This window comes from Strix aluco, chromosome 6 (assembly GCF_031877795.1).
Source record: "Strix aluco isolate bStrAlu1 chromosome 6, bStrAlu1.hap1, whole genome shotgun sequence".
Taxonomy (NCBI): Eukaryota; Metazoa; Chordata; class Aves; order Strigiformes; family Strigidae; genus Strix; species Strix aluco.
Genome location: NC_133936.1, coordinates 36,599,462 through 36,618,561, shown reverse-complemented (window position 1 = coordinate 36,618,561; position 19,100 = coordinate 36,599,462). Strand labels below are relative to the sequence as shown.

At 36.8% G+C, this 19,100-nt stretch overlaps 1 protein-coding gene across 1 annotated transcript in view; it reads right to left on the bottom strand.

Annotated features, from left to right (window-relative positions):
• Positions 1 to 19,100, bottom strand: part of CALCRL (calcitonin receptor like receptor) — a 67,024-nt gene that overhangs the window by 32,528 nt on the left and 15,396 nt on the right. The gene's annotated exons all lie outside the window — the stretch shown is intronic.

Sequence of the window (19,100 nt, the reverse complement as noted above, 5' to 3'; positions counted from 1 at the left end):
CAGTAGCTGTAAACTGGTTTCTTTATATGTAGTTTGAAAAAAACAGAACTACCCAGAACAGCTATAATCATCTTACAGTGTGCAGACTGTTCTTGGAATTGATTCTTTAAGTGTAAAATGCACCTAAAACATATTTATTAAGCACCTAGACCATCTATTATGCATAACCCTGCTGTGACAACTCCCTCAAAAGGAAGGGAAATGTTTAAGAAATTTCTCATACTATATTTTACTGTGTCCTCAAGTATCCTGATAAGAGCATAAAGCTGAGCCTGGAATTGAGATAAGAGCTTCTCTTCTGATTGCATGGTAGCAAAAGACCTCTCCGCAAAAGACCTCCGATGATCAAAGGCCTGGGACGCCTGCCCTATGAGGAAAGGCTCAGAGAACTGTGTTTTTTCAGCCTGGAGAAGAGAAGGCTTAGAGGAGACTTTATCACCATGTTCCAGTATTTAAAGGGTGGCTACAAAGATGGAGACTCCCTTTCTAAAAGGAGACACATGGAAAAGACAAGGGGTAATGGGTACAAGTTACTCCTGGGGAGATTCCAATTGGACACGAGGAAAATTTTTCACAATGAGAACAATCAGCCACTGGAATAATCTCCCCAGGGAAGTGGTGGATTCCCAAACACTGGACACTTTTAAGATCCAGCTGGACAGTGTGCTGGGTCATCTTGTCTAGACCATGCTTTTGCCAAGATAGGTTGGACCAGATGATCCTTGAGGTCCCTTCCAACATGGTATTCCATGATTCTATGATTGTGCTGTTGGGAGCAGAGTACCTACATGCCAGACTGCCTCCTGACCCAAGCCACACTCTCCCTTGGATCACACTTGCTCTTGTCTTTGAAAGTTTTCCTTATCCAGCAGTCATGTTCTACGAGAGACTGGTGGATGACAAACTGATAGCACATTGGCCAGCAGAGGTAATTTTACAAAAAGACCATCCTTTGAAAAAAAACCTGTCCAATTCGCAGAAAGCAAGCATTCTATATATCTTTTCTGCTTTTACGCTGAGACTGGGTCCTCTTAACACAACTATAATAAAATAAACAGCATTTTGTAGGATATACAGACTACAAAATATGAGATCACTGCTGTTTATTGTACAGCTTGATGCAAATACAAGAAATGTGTTGTAAAATCAGTTACTGTTGTGCCTGTTTATCCCAGACTAAAACTGTATCTGTAATCTTTCCTCTATTTTTACCACTGGCATACAATCGTCTAACACTGATTGCTGGAAATCGCACAGGTAATTCAGCGAGACACCAAAATTCAAATATGCTGTTCTGAAGGCTCTTAAAACACTAGCAGGAAGACCAATTAGCATACATGAAATATACTCTTGGTTTGAGCTAACACTTCTCTAGAAAATCCACGTGTGATGAGAACTACAGTGAATAGATAATTGTAAAATGCACTGTTAACTAAAGAAAAAAACCTAAATATCTATGTGCAGTGACTAACAATTGGCTGAAAACCAAACACAAATTGAGATATCTAAATTAGCAAAGAGGCAATATGACTTCAATTCTACATGATAATTGGGGGCAAGGGAGATTAATTCAAACCTCTCACAAGTTTCATTTATTTATAGTTGTGTCTGTTTACCTAGGAAGGGGAAAAAACCACTGGCCTTCTAAGGAAATGGGAATTAATTAATTGGTTGTAAAGTAATTGAGTAATCTCTCTCCAAAGTATGCCAAAGCACATCTGCACAGGGATAAAACCCATAAATGATGTGCACAGGACAAGCAAAGAGACCAATCAAGTAGAACACAGCAATCATGATTTAGTGTATGTTTTTCTATATATGTATACAAGAGTTCAAAATAATTTTCTCTATAATAGTTCCAAAAATCCTTATGCTAAAACAAATGTTGAATGGCAAATTTAAAATGCATATTCAAATATTGCCCTCTCTTAGCCTTGCTTTTTATTTATCTAAAAGATACAATATCATATAAACAAAGGCAGAATTTATCTGCTTTGATTCACAGTCCATGATTATTTCTGCTTCACAATATTAAAAGTCGCCCCTTAGTTTGGTTCCTTTAATGGTCCAAATCTTTTCATACCTAGTGGTTTTGTAAACATTTCCTATCAACTACTGCAGTATCCACTGCTAAAATATTAATTCTTCCCAGGAGATAAACGAGTAAGTCAAGTCTATAATTCGCTTTATGCTTTCCACTCATTTCTCACAGTTGCTAACTGCAAAAAATTTATAAAGAAGAAAATCCTTTTTCTAAACATCATTACTTTTGGACTTTCTGGACAAAATGCAGGATGAATGTCATTCAGGTGCCTATTTGGAGTTTAGGAAAGCATTTCTTCCATCACTACATGAATTCATTCACTCAACATTTACTCCAGTTGTCTTGCACAAGAATTTTCACAGGAAGATTAAAAACTTTAAGAACGAACAGCAATGTAGTCCGTTGATTGAGGTAGCAAACCAGTACTACTGAGAAAGTCAGGCTGCTTTTATTAATCATCTGTGAAATGGAAAACAAATATAATTCTCAGAAAGTTCTCTCCCACTCAGAGCTGGGAGGTATTAGATGCACAAGGAAAAGAAGTTAATAATTGAGACCCATTCTTAGGCTTCTCTAAATAATAATGCTTCCCAAATTGTTGTTCTGCCGTGGACCATCTTTGACACTTCTACTGTGGGGAAGAGAGGACAACTGTATTGGACTGAGATTAATTTGAGTGTATTGAATATTAGCTTGCGGGAAAAGATGGTGGAAACTTAGGCAGAATTCCCTGACTCCACTATGTGACAGTGGGGATCTGAACAAAAGCCAGCAGGATCATGATTCACATGATAAGTATTGAATGAAACTGTAAGTCAGTGGACACAACACTACAGCTACTAGCAGCCCTCTGGCTTAAGTAGTTTCCCAGTAAAAAGAGAATGTCAGTGGGAAGAGAATGAGGAATTGCAATAGCAAATCAGATCTTCAAAATCTCATTTTTATTTTTAGTGCATGTTGTACTGAAGACTGGGATAACTTAATAATAATAAAAAAAAGAACTGCCTGTTTTTCCTTTTTATTACATTCTGTTACCTAAATTAATGATACTCCAAAGGCCTATATCATGTTTGTCACTGATAGCAGTGACATCTACTGAAGAAGGAGGAATTCAAAAGGAACTGCAAGCTGAACTTAGCCAAAATAGTCACTGCTATAGCTTTAACAGATGTTCACAGTTCTCTTCCTCCTGCTTTCTCTACAGAGCCATCCTGCCTCATCAGCTGTTTCTACTTTTAACCTTTTCCCATCCTCCCAAGAATAAATGTCCTCCTTGCTGAGTTCCAGACACTTCCCATTTCAATGATACAGCAAAAGGGTTAGAAAGAGTAGTAAGCAAGAAAAAGAAGTTTTTGAACTTCAATCACCTGACCACATTTAGTACAAAAGAAGAAAACACAGGCAGCTTCTACCTTAAGAAGTTGCTCTTAAGTCTGACTTTAAGTCAGAATGCAACTCTGTAGGAGTGGGATAGAAGGGAGAGTCTACTTATGTCATTGCATGTACAAACATTTTTCACTAATTAGTAATCTTTGATTTGCCCAGGAAAAGAAAAAAGGCAAAACTAAGCAACCAAATCTCAAACCATTTTCAGTGTAAATTACATATCCTGCAGTGTACTATAATCTTGCAAGACAGAAGTTGAACATGTGCAAATATAGATGTATAGCCTTCCTCTCTGACTGAAAATGGGGGTAAGAATGGCCTATTTTCTTGACCACCCCACCACTCTTGCTGTTGTTCTAGCACTCCCTGATTTTGCTTTGTTGCAATATCTCTCAGAAATAGCTATACATGCTATTTTGTTATTTCTGGTTCTTTTTAGACAGAGGCATACAACTCAAAGTATTTAAAACCCCAGGCAACATTTGGTTGTTTCAGCTCAAGATACAGGCAAAAACAACAAGTTGGAAAATGCCCAACCTTTTTCAAGCGTTCCTAATTTGAATTGCTGTAGTACGCTCTTAGGAAAAAAACAGTAGTCTAAAATGGAATCACAGATAGAGCCTTCACGTACATCTCCACTCACAAACTTTCTGGGAAATACCCTGTCTCATTCTCTGACCCCATAGCATTGCTCACATGCATGGAGACATTATTAAAAAAAAAAAATGCCACACTGAAACATTCCTCCTTCTACCTTTCTTTCCAGGAGTCTTCTCCTAGGGAGCAGTTGTGGCACAACAGCATTTACTCTCTTCTTGAGGATTAAAATATATAAGAAACAGAGTGGCATATCTCATTTTTACTGTTCTATTACAACAACTTCACCATGCATTAGGTGGTAGTTCAGTTCAGTATGAGAAAGTACTCGCTGCTTATTTCTTGGGCCACATGCTATGTACGTCTCAAGCTCTCAGGCTTATTGCAGGTAGAAAATTAGGTCTAGTTCACAAAGATGTTTCACATCTTTTACTCTCTCTATTAGCATGCAGATTTTTTTGTTTTTGTTTGTGCATCACTCCCATTGCTTGCCAGAGGCCTTGAAGAGATTGCAGAACCATCTGTAGATAAGATTACACAGATTAAATTACTCCTCTGTACTTTTCCCCATTAATAGCTTTTGGCTACCGTTCAGCTAAGTTTTGTCTCCTGCACCCAAAAGAAATTACTAGCAGTAATTGACAACACTCTTGGCCAGTTATAATAATACCTAATATCGTAAGAACCTATCACAGAGTGATGGTGGTGCTAGTTTTTCCCGGGAAGGAGGGATCCCTCACTATTTAGTAACACTTTCCTTCTTCTGTTCAGTTCACAGGTTTGGATGACATTGTAAATCATCCTGAGAAGAAACACGGACTATGGAGGTCCACTTAAAAACCAAACCAACCAAAAAACAGAAAAAAAACCCACCACAACAAAACACTCTGAATGAGGGTTTGGAGGAGGAAACATCCACAAGGTTCTTCCCCTGGAATATTCTGCAATTGCTGCTCTTGGACAACTTTACTCCTCTCCACATAGCAGACCACAGATATAAGATGTTTTTGTGTCTTTGTCCGTCATACCAATTTTGGCTCTTTAAAACAGGATTTCCACTAATAATAAAAAGAGTTTTTCCTCCTTGCTTTTACATAGACAGGTCTTCTCTTGGCCTCTATGCTTTCAGTGCTTTTCCTGTAAATTATGGATGGTCTACCCCTCCTTCTCAAATACGATGAACTTTCTATTGACTTAAGAACATATGAAGCCAGCAGTAACAAATGTTGCAATTGCATGTGGAAGACAGGCAAGGACTCAATTAAGGTTATAGTTACAATTCAGCAGGATATCTAACTGTGCCAAATAAATGCATCATATGAAAGTTAAAAATACCAAAGGAAAGTAAAATTATTTAGGATAAGTAAGAAACACAAGACTCCACACTTCCAAAATAATTTCACAGGGTTTTCTTGGTTATAGCATTTTCTGCCTAAAGTATTTATTAATTTGTCTTCTAAACAGAAACCTCTATCAGAGTCTTATAGAGCAATTCAGTATAACTTTCTTATTTCTAACTTGAAATGAGAAAGAGCCAGCAGTTAACATAAAACAACCTTTACCACAGAAATCAGTTCCCCAGTAACATACTTCTTTACATCAAAAATATCAAAATATAAAAACTCAGGGTAATATTTCCCCCTTTAGTTACATTTTTTAAATCCTTGTATTTTTTACACTGTCTTATACAGTGATATTAACACCCAAAATGCTTCCTTCTTGAGGAACTAGTTGTTAAATGAAGGCAGCTCAGATTCTGGCAAAGCAAATCTTTACCAACTCACACAGCTTATTCTCAGAGATGCAATTGTGATTTCCAACAGTTTATAATTATTAATGCCTCCAGATTTTTCGGTGAGTGCTATTTGACTATCATTCTGTAAGAACTTGTTATGCTTACTTTATAAGCTTTTCACCCCATAGCCCTAACCCAAACTGTACCTAGATGTCTAAAATCCATCAACATAGTTACCTATGTTATTAGGCACAGCTCATCAAGTTCAGTTCAATGTTCTGTAAGCCATGGCATTTAAATTCTGTAGCATTGATTCAAGCACAAAGCAACTTAGAAGGAAGGCTGCTCTGCTGAACAAAGTTATCTGTAAAAATGCTGGAGTGGCCCCTAACACACACCCTGGAAAAGGTTATTCACAGAAATGAAGATGGCAGCAGAATAATGAATAATTAAATTCCAATAGCTGATTACAATTATTTAGTGCTGGTACTTCTCTTTTTTTTTTCTACCATATTAATTTCCTGCTATAGCAATTTAAAAATGTAGTTAAAAACATATTCAGCAAACTTTTCTGAAATGGCTCTTCCTCCAAAGCAACTGCTATGCTGCGGCAAGGATGTTCTAATTAACATTATTTTAAATACAATGACTCATGACATCCTCTCTTTTCCATGGATTTCATGCTCTGAAAAAGTTGGAGAGCTCCCACATTCTTATTAGGTATATTTTAATGCCTCATTACCCTTTGCCAATATGTATTCCTCATGTGTTCAACAAAAAAAAAAATCCTGTAATTGAAACTGGAGCAAGATACAACAGACATACACAGCAAAACTTCATGGTCCAAACCTCAAAATTCATAAGGATGTGTTAGTGATGTGACCACAAACCCAATTACACAGCATAGTAAAGAATCAGAAATATGCCACTGGAGCTATTGAATCTTCCTGCCTTAGCCCAAATTCTATTGCTTCATTCCAGATGCATATCAAAAACAGTGAATGCCTTAAAGATTTTAGGAATGGCCTTCAGGAACCACTGAAGGGTGTGGGGACAGCCCTTAATGAGAGCAGACATTGACTTCTTTGCTATGACTCTAAGGGAGAGAACAAAGGATCCTAATCACATGCCCCAGTTTAGAGAAAACAAAAATGTTTTCCATGTTGCTTCCCTTAGCCTGCACCTGCTGATACTAATAACAAAAGTGTAACCTGAACAAACAAAAACCAAAAAAACCACACAAAAACCCAAACCAAAAACAAAACCAAAAAAACCCACAAAAAAACCAACAAAAACACACACAAAAAAACCCCAAACACACAAACAAAAAAAGAGGAGTATAGTTATCTAGATACAATTAGAGATACAATTATATCTGGACAACACTCTTAATCATATGGTTTAGTTTTAAGTAGTCCTGCTAGGAGCAGGGAGTTGGCCTCAATGATCCTTATGTGTCCCTTTCAACTTGACATATTCTATAATCCCATGATACATGTGAAAAACATGGTATATTCCTCCAAAGAAGATTTCTCCACTTCCAAGCAAAATCACTACTGTTCTGAATTAAAACAGTGGTAATATGAATTTATTAATTCATCAAATAGACTTATATAAAACCCCTTGCTCAGATGTCTGAAGTTTATTTCCCCAGGCACTGCTGCTTAAAGGCTGCAGAGAACTGCTGCTCTGCATATCCCTTTCAGTCAGTGTTTTTATTTGAATGACTGTTTGATGCTGTTTACCAAGTAATGACCCAAAAGAGATCCAAAGGTTTCTTTGTGAAAAAGTTTACAGCATGAAGTTTTAAATTTTTTTGTTATTTCTTCATTGATACATGCAAATTTTACTAGAACAGTATTGCCACAGTTGAAAGACTTTTCTCAAGGTCAGAACAAGGCAATGGGAACGGGAGAATGGGTTAACCAAAAATGCACCGGGACTTTTGTTTTTTTCAGAGCTAACCACTCAAGCTTTTTCTCACTGGCCCCAACCCAGTTCAGCAGTTAAGCATATTCTATGAAACTCACAGGTTTTACATCAGTTTCTTCTAGATTCACATTTAGAAATGTGAATATTTACACACAAATATCCACAAACATGCTCTCATTCAGTTATAAATAAATTTGTATAAAGTTTTAAAATATGATTTTTTTTATGAAATTATTAATTTTTAGGTGGGCCATGCCAGACCAGCAACTCGAAGCGGGATGGGGAGGGAGCAGGTGGCCAGGAAAGGGAACTGCTAATGCCAGCACAAACACAGGGCTGCTGCAGCCACTGCAGCAGAACCGGTGTCCTAACTTTGGGTTCACCATTGGTCAATGACTTGAACAGAACTGATGAACCAAATATAGATAAACTCTCCACGGAAATGTCAGAAGCACTATCATCTTCTGACTTTGTGTTGGATTTTTTTTTTTTTTTTTTTAAACATAATACAGAGAACTAAAATATCCCCAAAGCAGTTTTCTTTCCACTGGCAATAATTTTGGTCTGGCTGGGAATGAAATTTCAGATGTGAAGTTCATGCCAAATATCAACATTTTCTCTCATGGGATATTTCTGATGCATTTACTATTCCAAAAAAGTTCAGGTAAATTTAAGGCAGCTTTAGAAAAATTCAGCTTGTTATTCAAAACAAAATAAACTACCAGCTACTTCAAAGCCTTTACTAGGTCAACCTAAGTCACTACAGTTCAGAACATTTCCTCTTAAATTTAAAAATTCATATGCCAGAAGTCAAAGGTGCAAGATCTGGAATATTTCACCCTGTGAATATTGGACAATACATGTTATACTGTGCTAAATTATCAAAACTACTAATCCGTCCTGTAACAAAAGCCAAGAACAAGCGGCAGCCAAAACCAACCTTTTGAATTCTAGTGCTCTGAAGCTTGTCTCCTTTGCTTTTAATTAGCTACAGATATTTCCCATCTTTCCTATGTTTTTTCATCTGTTATATTCCTAAAATGGCATTTTAGCAGCAAATGTTTTAAATTGGGCTCACACAGAGTATGCTAGCCATAAAAGAGCTTGCGAGACTCAAGAAAGTTAAAAACTGGAAGTAGTTAATCTCAACAGTAGGGAAATAAATTGTCTTCTATATATTTTTTAAAATCTACAGCTGCATACTGGTATATGCACATCTTCTTGAGACTCACACAGGGACAGGTCTTGACTTCCAAGACCTCCAAGGGCCTACACTCAGTACAGTGAAGAAGAGCAAAGACTTGTGAGCGACTTCGAATGAGAAAAGAATGGATGGACATCCTCAAAAGATTAAGAAGATTAAGAACACAATAATGTTAAAGCTCGTACCTTTACATTTATAACCAGAGCTTTTCTTTTTATACATAACTCTCCTTCTCACAGACGAGCTGCAGAAATCACCTAAGCCACAAAGCAGGCAGCGATGAAAGGTTTTTTTTATCCTCTTCCTATATCTCCTTCAAGATATGTACCATCATATTGCTACAGCCAATGATATTTTACATTAACATCATTTTCCGTCAATCTGAGTGAACATTAGCATTGACAAATTGAGGAAAATATCACCCATCAATGTTTCAAAGTCTTCTAAATGGGAATTCCCTTCAGCTTCATCCACACCCTACCACACCCATGGGAGTATTGACATATGCACAACTCTGACACAGACTGAAGCATCCAGGAGTGAAGAAACACTTGTTTTCCTAGAGTTGCTGTCAGTTTAAAAATTAGTTACAGTATCATAGCAATTAACTAACCATCTTAACAAAATGAGAAGTGAGGTCCTTTGAACAGGAAGCAAACTGCTACCAAGTGACTACGCTAACCTCTCTTCTGCCCTATGCATTCTTCAGTCTGATTTGAAAGTTACATGGAGAACACAAAACAACTGGCACCAGTACAAACACGAGAGTCTCAAACTTTTCTTGTGTTACATACAATCCCCCAAAAGGCACTGATCACTGTTTGGACAGCTAAAGCCATATTCAACCAACCTGAACAGATTTATGTAGTGATTTTTATCAATTATCCTTGACAATGTGCACTTCTAAAAGAATAATTTATCTTTTAGATGAGGACAGTCTTTTAGTCTGAATATGAAAACTATCTAAGTAGAAATCTTTAGCATCAAATAATACATTTGTATATCTTTTCTGAAATACCACGTAGGTAAAATTTCTTCCACCTGAAATTGTATACATCAGTCCTTACCTGAAAGTAAGAAACTAACCCTTTTCTAATTTTCAAATATGTCCATCAATTGTCTCTTGCAAAGTCTTACTTCTTTTTTTGAAATATCAGAGATTAACAACTTCTGAAAACTGGATGGGCCGAGGTCTAACTGGACTAATATTTCAGTTAACATCCCATTACATTTTCATGCCGTTAATAGAAAAATGATTCTGTGCCATTGAAAAATTCTACTTACAGGGCTTATGCTGCTGGGAAAGATGTTAAAAGTTTGAAATAGCAAAAGCAGTCGGTGGGTCATCTAACAATTTAGTTGGCATGCAATTTGTAAACTACACACATATTTGATGGTTGAGCACTGCACTATTTCACATCCTCTGAATGAGAACTGCAAGGACAACCATTACTAGGGTTTCGATATTGTTGCATAAGCATTGCATATTACAGTCTTTTTACAATGCATTCTATCTGTTTCACATAGCTGTATGGTAACACTGCAGCAGAATGAAATGTATCATTGCACATTATCACATAAAATCCTCTGCTCTTTGTGAAGCAGAGATTTTACAGACAGTGCCAGCTGCAATCTGTAGGAAGCAGTGTGAATGTTTCCATGAATTCAGTTAAAGATCATATGCTCAGGGTGTGGCCATGGGAAAGACTAGTCTATCTTACACACAGTCCCTAAAGTCCAATTAGTGTTCCTTTAATTACAAACAGACTTTTCCATATCCTTTTGCAGTATTCCACCCTGACTTACCTGAAAGCAAACCAAAATAAAATATTAACTACGAACATTAAAAATATTACATAAATTGGACACAAAAATCACTGCCTTGATAAATTCATGTCTCACTTGGACAAGGTACTTCATGAAGATGAAATATCACATACCAAATGTAATAAAACATTACAAGCACTATAACTACAGCAGAAGAATGACAATCAAGCACAGCTATTCTGGTCATAAACTATGTATAAATGTTATTTATATGTCATTTACACATTTAAGCACATTATCTCCTCTCCAAATGTAAAAATAATAATAATATAAAGGCAGAAACATGTAATGGAAAATCTAAGTTAAAGCTTGTCAAAATGGCAAGCAACTGAAAATTTCCACTGCAAGCATGGAAAATATTTGGTGGCTTTAATATAGGTGTCCATATTTTCTGCACACTCACACCCCGCGTTTATTTTCCTGGAGAAAAAAAAAAAAACACCACAGAATTTTCATACTGATTTCACACTCCATAAAAAAAAATCTCTGGTGGAAACAAAATGCATGGAATTTGATGGGAAGCTTTGATAAGGATAACATCTACCAAAATTAAGTTAAAACATATTCAATTGAGTTTGTAATTCTGCAGACCGGTTCCTGCCATTGGTCTGCCAGTGTCTCAGGTGCAGCTCCAGTACTCACACTCACTAGCTTTGCTAACTGGCTTTAAGAGCAAAGCTTGCACATCAAATGTTCAGGCATTACTTACCTCAGACTGAGGTACTAAAAGTCACTATGAAAAAAAAAAAATCACCTTTGCATGCCTTTTTTGATTCTTTCCTGCACCTTTTAACTTAAACAGACACCTTAAAAGGCTCATCCATTTCATGCACATGCATTTTATTCAGAGAGTCTAGACTTGAACCCCTTAACCATTACCCTCTCAAAGCTGTATTTGTGTATCCTGTTCCACAGAGCATTCAAAACTTCAAATCCATCTTGCTGAGAAATTTTGTTCACAGCTGCTTGCTTGGCAGGGATTTAGTTGGGGGAAGGGGAGGGGGGGGGAGGAGGCGAGAGACAATTTTCCAAGCAATGGGGAAAACAGTAAAAAACTTTCATCATCAATGGCCTTGACATTGCTGGAGCCAAAGGAAACAACATCACCCAACTGATTCCATGAGAGGGAACCATTCAGAAATAAACAAACAAAAAATCTCCTGCATTTATTTCTATCGAGGTAGTTTATGCCAAGCTTCCTTTGGTGAAATCCAGATTTCTCCTGCATTGGCTTCCTCCTGCTGTTGATAGAGCAGGATATTTGCTGAAACACAGCAAGTAATGAATGTGATATTCCGAATTAATCAGCATATATGGTGGAGAGAGAACTCTGTTCTCTTCTGAAGCTGTAAGGACAGCTATATTTTTTTTTTTTCCCCCAAAGCAACTATCAAATACTTTATTGGTAAGATACATAATTGGGTCAAGAGCAGATATAAAATTTCTGTACTAATTCTTAACTGCATGGAAGTCTTGCTGGCAAATGAACTCCATAACAGGTACATGTCTTACTGACCCTGTAAGTAATTTTAGATAAAGAAAAGTGCTTGGCTATTGCTACATGTCTACACTACACAAAGAATAGGTGACATTTCATGAGCTAAGTTCTCATTGCCCTAACATCTCCAGATTTCTCAAAAGAAATAAAAATTTGCAGGAGTAAAACCCGGTTGGTTTCCTTCCCACCCAGTAAATATATTTCCCTTTCTCAGGAGAGTATTAGAAAACAACTACTGCACTAGCATATTTTATAACTGCTCAATGATGAGATAGTGTACCAAAAAAAAAAAAAAAAAAAATCACAAAAATCATCTTTATTCTTCACTTTCTTTTGCAACATCCCAAATCTTTACTGACTGTGCACTGCTAAACAGTTGTTGTACATCATTCCAAAACTAATGGCATTTTAATGATGGCATTAATTATTCTGGATATCACATAAACATTTTATAGACTGGGAAGCAAAGTACTTTTTGCTTTGTCTAAGAGAGGTATAAAATGGATTAGATACAGACCCCAGTCAAGAGGGACACTGACAACTTTAGCTATATTTGGTTTGTCCTATTCTAAAAGACATCATCTCCCAGACATGAATTCAGTAAGATGTTGAGATATTAGTAAGCATCATTTGCAACTACCAGACTAAGCAAATTAATTCCCATGTCGTTGCTATCAGACAACTTCTAACTTTGAAGTCATTATCGACCCTCAGGCAGCCTCATTACACCACTTTACAAGGCTATAGAGAAGAGAAATAAACCTCTGATGAGTGTTTTTAGGGAACAGAGAACCTTAAATCTGAAGTGGCCATCACCCAGAGATCTGAACTCTGAACCCCACTTGGCTGGTCATCTCTGAGGGTCAGACATTACAAGGAGGATGACCCTAAAACATCTGTTGAAAATCAGACTACCAAACTGATGGGAAATTCAGACTAGTCCAAATGCAGGAGCCAAATCAGCTACTGAAACTATATAGTGCTACCAAATGTAGAATGATTACACTATGGAGAAAATGGGTTCAGTTCTAAAATCAAGAAACAAATAATAAAACCCCTTCAATGTAGTTTTTCCTTTAAGGACACAGAGAAGCATCAAGAAAGAACATAAAGGGAAGATGAGAGTAAGATAATTAAAAATACTGATCCTGAATCAAAGAGCTGACAGTCAGATGCTATCAAGTAAGACAGTAAGGGTTTTGTGAAAGAATTCTTAAGCAATGTCTGGCTCTTAAAGACATACCTATTGTCAGAGGTATTTTAACCAGCTTAAATGTCTGACAGATCGTCCTGAAAATCTATATGGCTTTCAACTGCTAATACAGATATAAATTTTCATTCTTTGTAGGAGAGAATACCAAAGAGAAGTGTAGTGTTTAGAATCAGTCTAATTTGGTTTACTGTTTTTGAGAGGCTTACAAAAACCTGCAGATAAATTTTGAAGGATATAAGAAATAAAAACCTTGATGTGTCCAAGAAAAAGAAATACACAGAATTTAAGTGATTTGCCTATCACCACATTTTATGTTGTGTCACATCTGAGGTTTAAATATTCACTCAGCAATTAGCAATGGATTTACCATCCGTTTCTGTAGGGATTGTCAAAGGGACTGCAAAAAGAGAGTAAAAGTCCTTGAGCTAACTAAGAGAAAATCCCAGACAAATGAAAAGTCAGGAAAATATAACACAATATTTCTGCTAATAAATTATCAGTCATTTATTTTCTGCTGGTGTAGATGGTCTCAGACCAAAAAAATCTGTTCTCAGACACTAATGTCTGTGGTATTGCTAGGGACACTTCAGATGCTGAGTTTAAAGGAACATCTCCTACAACAAATTCCCAGTATTAAAAGTTACTTGAGTGAGACAATCTACCTTAATATTCTCTATGCACTTAAGAAACACAAAGTAAGCTCTTCCTGTACAGTGAAGAGAAGATATTATCATTACATAAAGTGACCTCCTCCACCCAGCTCTATCCATTTCTAATCTCTTGCTACCTATTTCAAGCACTCACCCTACAGACTGAATTGTATGTAGTAGCATTGTGGATGTGAGGTTTTTCAGCCATCTTAATGACGACTTACATGATGTGGCCCAATAACCAGACAAATATACCTTTGTACTGTGTACTACTTGCAATTTCCAATGGATAACTCAAGACTACCTACTTTGTAGTAAAGTATAATGAAACACTAGTACTATGTTCCACTAAATAACAGTCACCCGCAAGCATTAATAAAGATGACTTAATACCTGATTTTAACAATCTGGTAAACAGTCACACTGATTTTTGCGATTTCTTCATTTCTCCCATAAAGCCTTAAGAGGAATTAGAAATCTATTCCTAGACACATAATCACAAAGGCATCACAGCTGTTAATCAAGCCATCATGACCAATGAGAATCCTGAATGCACCTCTACAGTGCCCCAGACAAAATAAAAGCACCTGATGTTTTCAATACTTTAAAATACCTTAAATACTTTAAATTCTTTAAAAAGCATCTTATGTTTTAAATACTTCTTGATTTTTAAAGTGATCACCTCGTGACAGCAGCCAAACTCATTGTCTCATTATTATTGTTATAAATTATACAATTATAGTGCCAGAATGAACGACGGTGAATAGGTAGTCTGACCTGTTAAAAATGTGTCAGAGGACAAGAACATCAAGAAAGGACAGGAACCATAAGAAAATTATTATTACTTTAAAAAGGATATATTCCTAGATTAAAAATATGAAAAATATTACAATGTAAAATAGAATACAATTTACATTAAAATAGCATGCATAATATATGTAAGAGCTTGATATCCATGTTACACCACAGGAGATTTGAAAAATAGTATCTGATAATTATAATTACTGAATATCAATTGTTAAAAGCTGCAGACATAAGATTCAAGTCTTTGTTTAGATTTTGAAGCACTCTCTCAGACTAACAGTGATTTTGAACAACTCTAAAGTCCTTTTAGTTGGGGAAATTTATTCAGTGGTCGCAATACACCAAGGATTTCTCAAATCTCTGCACTCAGAACAAAACAATAGAACTGAAAGGGTGTTAACTTCAGAGGTTAATTATAGCTTTTGAAGTACCAGCACCATTAACAATTTTACTGTCCAAAAAATACCCTGGGGACATTCACAACACGTGCTGGTGCAGTGGAAATGGACCTGCCTAGCTAACGATGGTCATCCTTTCAGTTTTAACTGATCTTTTACAATAGCAAAAGGTGAACACCAGGTATGAATATTGCAGAAAGTGCAAAACCATTAGAAATAAAACCACTGTCTCTCATTTTGATTTTTCTAGAAACTGCCAGTAGCAGAATCAGTCCCTAGTATTAAGTCCATTTATATCATGATCGCAATTTGCAAACACACAGACGGAACTACCTACATCCTGCATCTTGTCAGTGCTGGTCCTCACATGTATAGGTAATGAGAGAGATCAAGACCAAAGGCTAAGTTCACTTGCCCGCCATAAGCTCGTGCTCTTTGAGATGCCCTGAGGCTGTGAGAGACGTTTGCCAAGCCCGGCAGCAGTGTCCCTGGGGCATCCTGTGTGGAGGCAGCCAGGCCTGATGGGTTTCCCAGGCAGCAGCAGATGCCTGCGTACTGGGTAACCACATCCCACCCCAAACATGTAACACTGCAAATCCTTCCCGTATTAATGGCTTCCCTATAAACAACTTAGCTGAAGGAGCTGGAAGAAAGAGGAAAAAAAAAAAAAAAAAACATACCAAATCCACACCAAGAAAACAATATGAAAATTTGATGAAGAATAAAAAAAATACACAGCCTGTTTATGTTTTGGGTTTCCTAGCAGTTTCACTAAAGTCACTAAGTCATGACATGCCCAGAGCAGAATCAAACAACTCAAAAAAAAGAAGGTCATGTGAAAAGGGGATCACACTTAAAGACTGGACCACCTCCAAAGACTGCAAAGAAGGGGCAAATTGGTAAGCAAAATGTTCAGAGAAACCCCAACAAGAGCCAGAAGAGCACTATGAAGATTTTGGGTGAGATCCCAACAAAGAGCTGAAACATCGTCACGGCATGGCTGTCAGAATCCAGAAGACAGCTGAAGGAACGTTGCAAACGCAACTTGTGCGGTTTTCCAGCAACTGTAATTTATTACAGTCACTAGGGCAGATGAGTATTGTATGCTGTGTTTAATTTGTCCTGTTTACACTGGCTTTTTTTTAAACAACATATACCCAAAACATGGACAAATGCAGAAATACGGAGTCATTTTTGCAGGAAACAGCTCCTCCCAGAGTTTAAGTGACCAAAAGATTCAAATGATCTTGAAGTACAGAGAGGAGGTGAAGGAAGGGGTGGTATCCTTTCACAACAAAGATTATTTTTACTTAAGTATCATTGTTGAGCTTAGACACTTGCTTCTGTGATTGTAATTGATACTGCTGGGCTTTGCCAAACAGTCCTAAAAATGGCAGCTCTGAAGGTATAATCTTATAAAAGCAGTACACCATCACCTTTCTCCACTTTTCAAAAAAGCTCAAAAGAAATATATCTTTGTAGACACGATATTTTACAAAGAAATATATATTCAAGAAGTGCCATGCTTTGCTGAAATAAGATCAGGCTGTAAATCTAGATAGTCTCTTGAACAATTTGTACGTTCTCTCGAATAAAGTATTTTTACCACGTAAGTAAGAGCTGAAAGAACCAAACAGATCTATCGTGAAAAAAAAAAAATTAAAAAATGCATCCGCATTGCTGCATTAGGTCTAAGTTTTGCTCAAGGTCTCTTCCATGGACCTTTGGTGACTGTTCAGCTGGAAATTAAGGGCCCAAGAGAATTTTTTTTTTTAAAGCAGTAAGGGATATCCTGAGTCTCAGCCAGCAGCCTAACAATACAGCTTCCAACAGCCAAAACTGTGCGAATTGTGTTGGGAACATCACTCATTACCACACTGCATGCTTATGGAGTCTTCATATAATTGCATTTAAACCATTAAAAGTGTTTTATTTCTGAAAGATGTTATGCTTTTAAGTAATAGGTTCCTACTCTATATAAATCAACCTTTTTATTTCTCAATATATTCAGGTAGTCAGCTTTGAAAGCTATACTGTGTAATTCTAATGTATTTCTTGGGAACAAAAAATTAGGCTGCGAAAAGTCTACCCTATACTTCACTTTCATATCATTTGCATCTCACACCTGACCAGTATAATATGGAATTTTCTTTATGATAACCTGTTCTAGGTTTCAAGGAAAAAAAAAAAAAAATTAAAAAAAAACCCCAACAACCAAAACTCAACTGAAATTAAAAAACCCACCTGTTTTATATTAAATTCTCATAGAAAACCTATGTATCTTCACTCTTTTCTACCATAAAATACCTCAAGTGCTTTTCTCTAAGCAACACCCTTTCTCTCCTACAGGACTGTGACATAGGTGGAGCTGATCACTGTGGGATTGGATTTGCTTCTTGGCAAAAGTTGTTATGACGTACTTGCTGCTACATCCTAAGGTTTGTTAGCACTCCCTGTCCTAGCTGCATCTACCACATCCCACAGGGATAACTACGGCATCATTGCAGAAAGCTATCAGCTGAGCTATGGATTTCAGAATTTTATTCTTCAGAGCCATGCTTTTGAGGAATTAGCTGCATTTATGTCCAAGGCATGTAATGCTTCAATAACTTTCAGTGTTATATGTGCATTATTTCTTGTTTGTACTAAAAACCATGGAAGTAAGAAAGCAGAACTGCTTAAGTTGTAAAGGCAAGTCTTAACACTCTTCGCACAATTTATCTCCCATGCAACTGTTAAAGAGCTATGAGCTGTGTAGAACTGTGAAAATCTGTTTCTAAGTCCTGTCATTTTTTGATACATCCGACAGTTAATTTGGATTGGGGTCTTTTGAGTTAACTGCAGAGACAGACTTGTTGAGACAACTACAAATGCGCGTCTTCACACATTTATCATTCTCTCTGTGCTACTTCTGTCCTCACAGCTAGATTTGACATTGGGAATTGGCTACTTAATGTAATTTCTCCAGTGTTACTCCCTTTAAGTGCTTCTGTGGCTTGTCAGCTCTCTTGGCCCAGGAGATGCCTGTGTGTGATCATGACTCTTCCCTGAAAAGCTTCTTCATTACTGGAACTGTGATTTCATTTCTTCTGTTCTTCTCCATGCTCCTTGGCCTTTACACCATCACGAGAAAAAACAGTCACTGAAATCTAACTGCCATGTTGAGGGTGTCAGAAATTATTAAAATGCTGAATGCTTTATGCTTACACTGTTAATCTAATTCTCTTCCCATGTTGATGTAGAAGGACCAAGCTTAGAGTAGCTGGTGAGTACTGATCCTGTCCTCAATAATGCTAGATGCTCAAATGGTCTTTGTGCACAAGTTTCATGACCATTCTTGGAGAACTGAAGTTGTAGTCTTAACAAGCATACTGCCTAACTGGCAAACATGAATTTTGTCACTATGACAAATACCATTTATGAGCAAGTAAAGTTTAGGAAAGTAAAGAAGAAAATTAGGGAGCTGTTGTTGATCAAGGCTTTAAACAAAACACAAGCATGCCTTCCTTTCTGTGCTAATTCTAGGAGGAGAAGGAAGTCAACACAATTAATGGCTGATAATTATAAAAATACTGTGTTACTTTATATAGCCCAGCATATAGCTTGCATAAACACTAAAGATCTTTCATTCAACTGCTTTCAGTCACTGGCTTTTTTATAAGTCTGGATAATATTATACTATCTTTGTTAGATAAATTTATAGTTAGATAAAGGTACGTGAGTTTCAGGGGAGTAAATAGTTCCCAGGACCATTAAGGAGAAATTCTTTTTTCTTTATGCAAAGCATTGCAAAAATAAATTCAGTTTCTTAA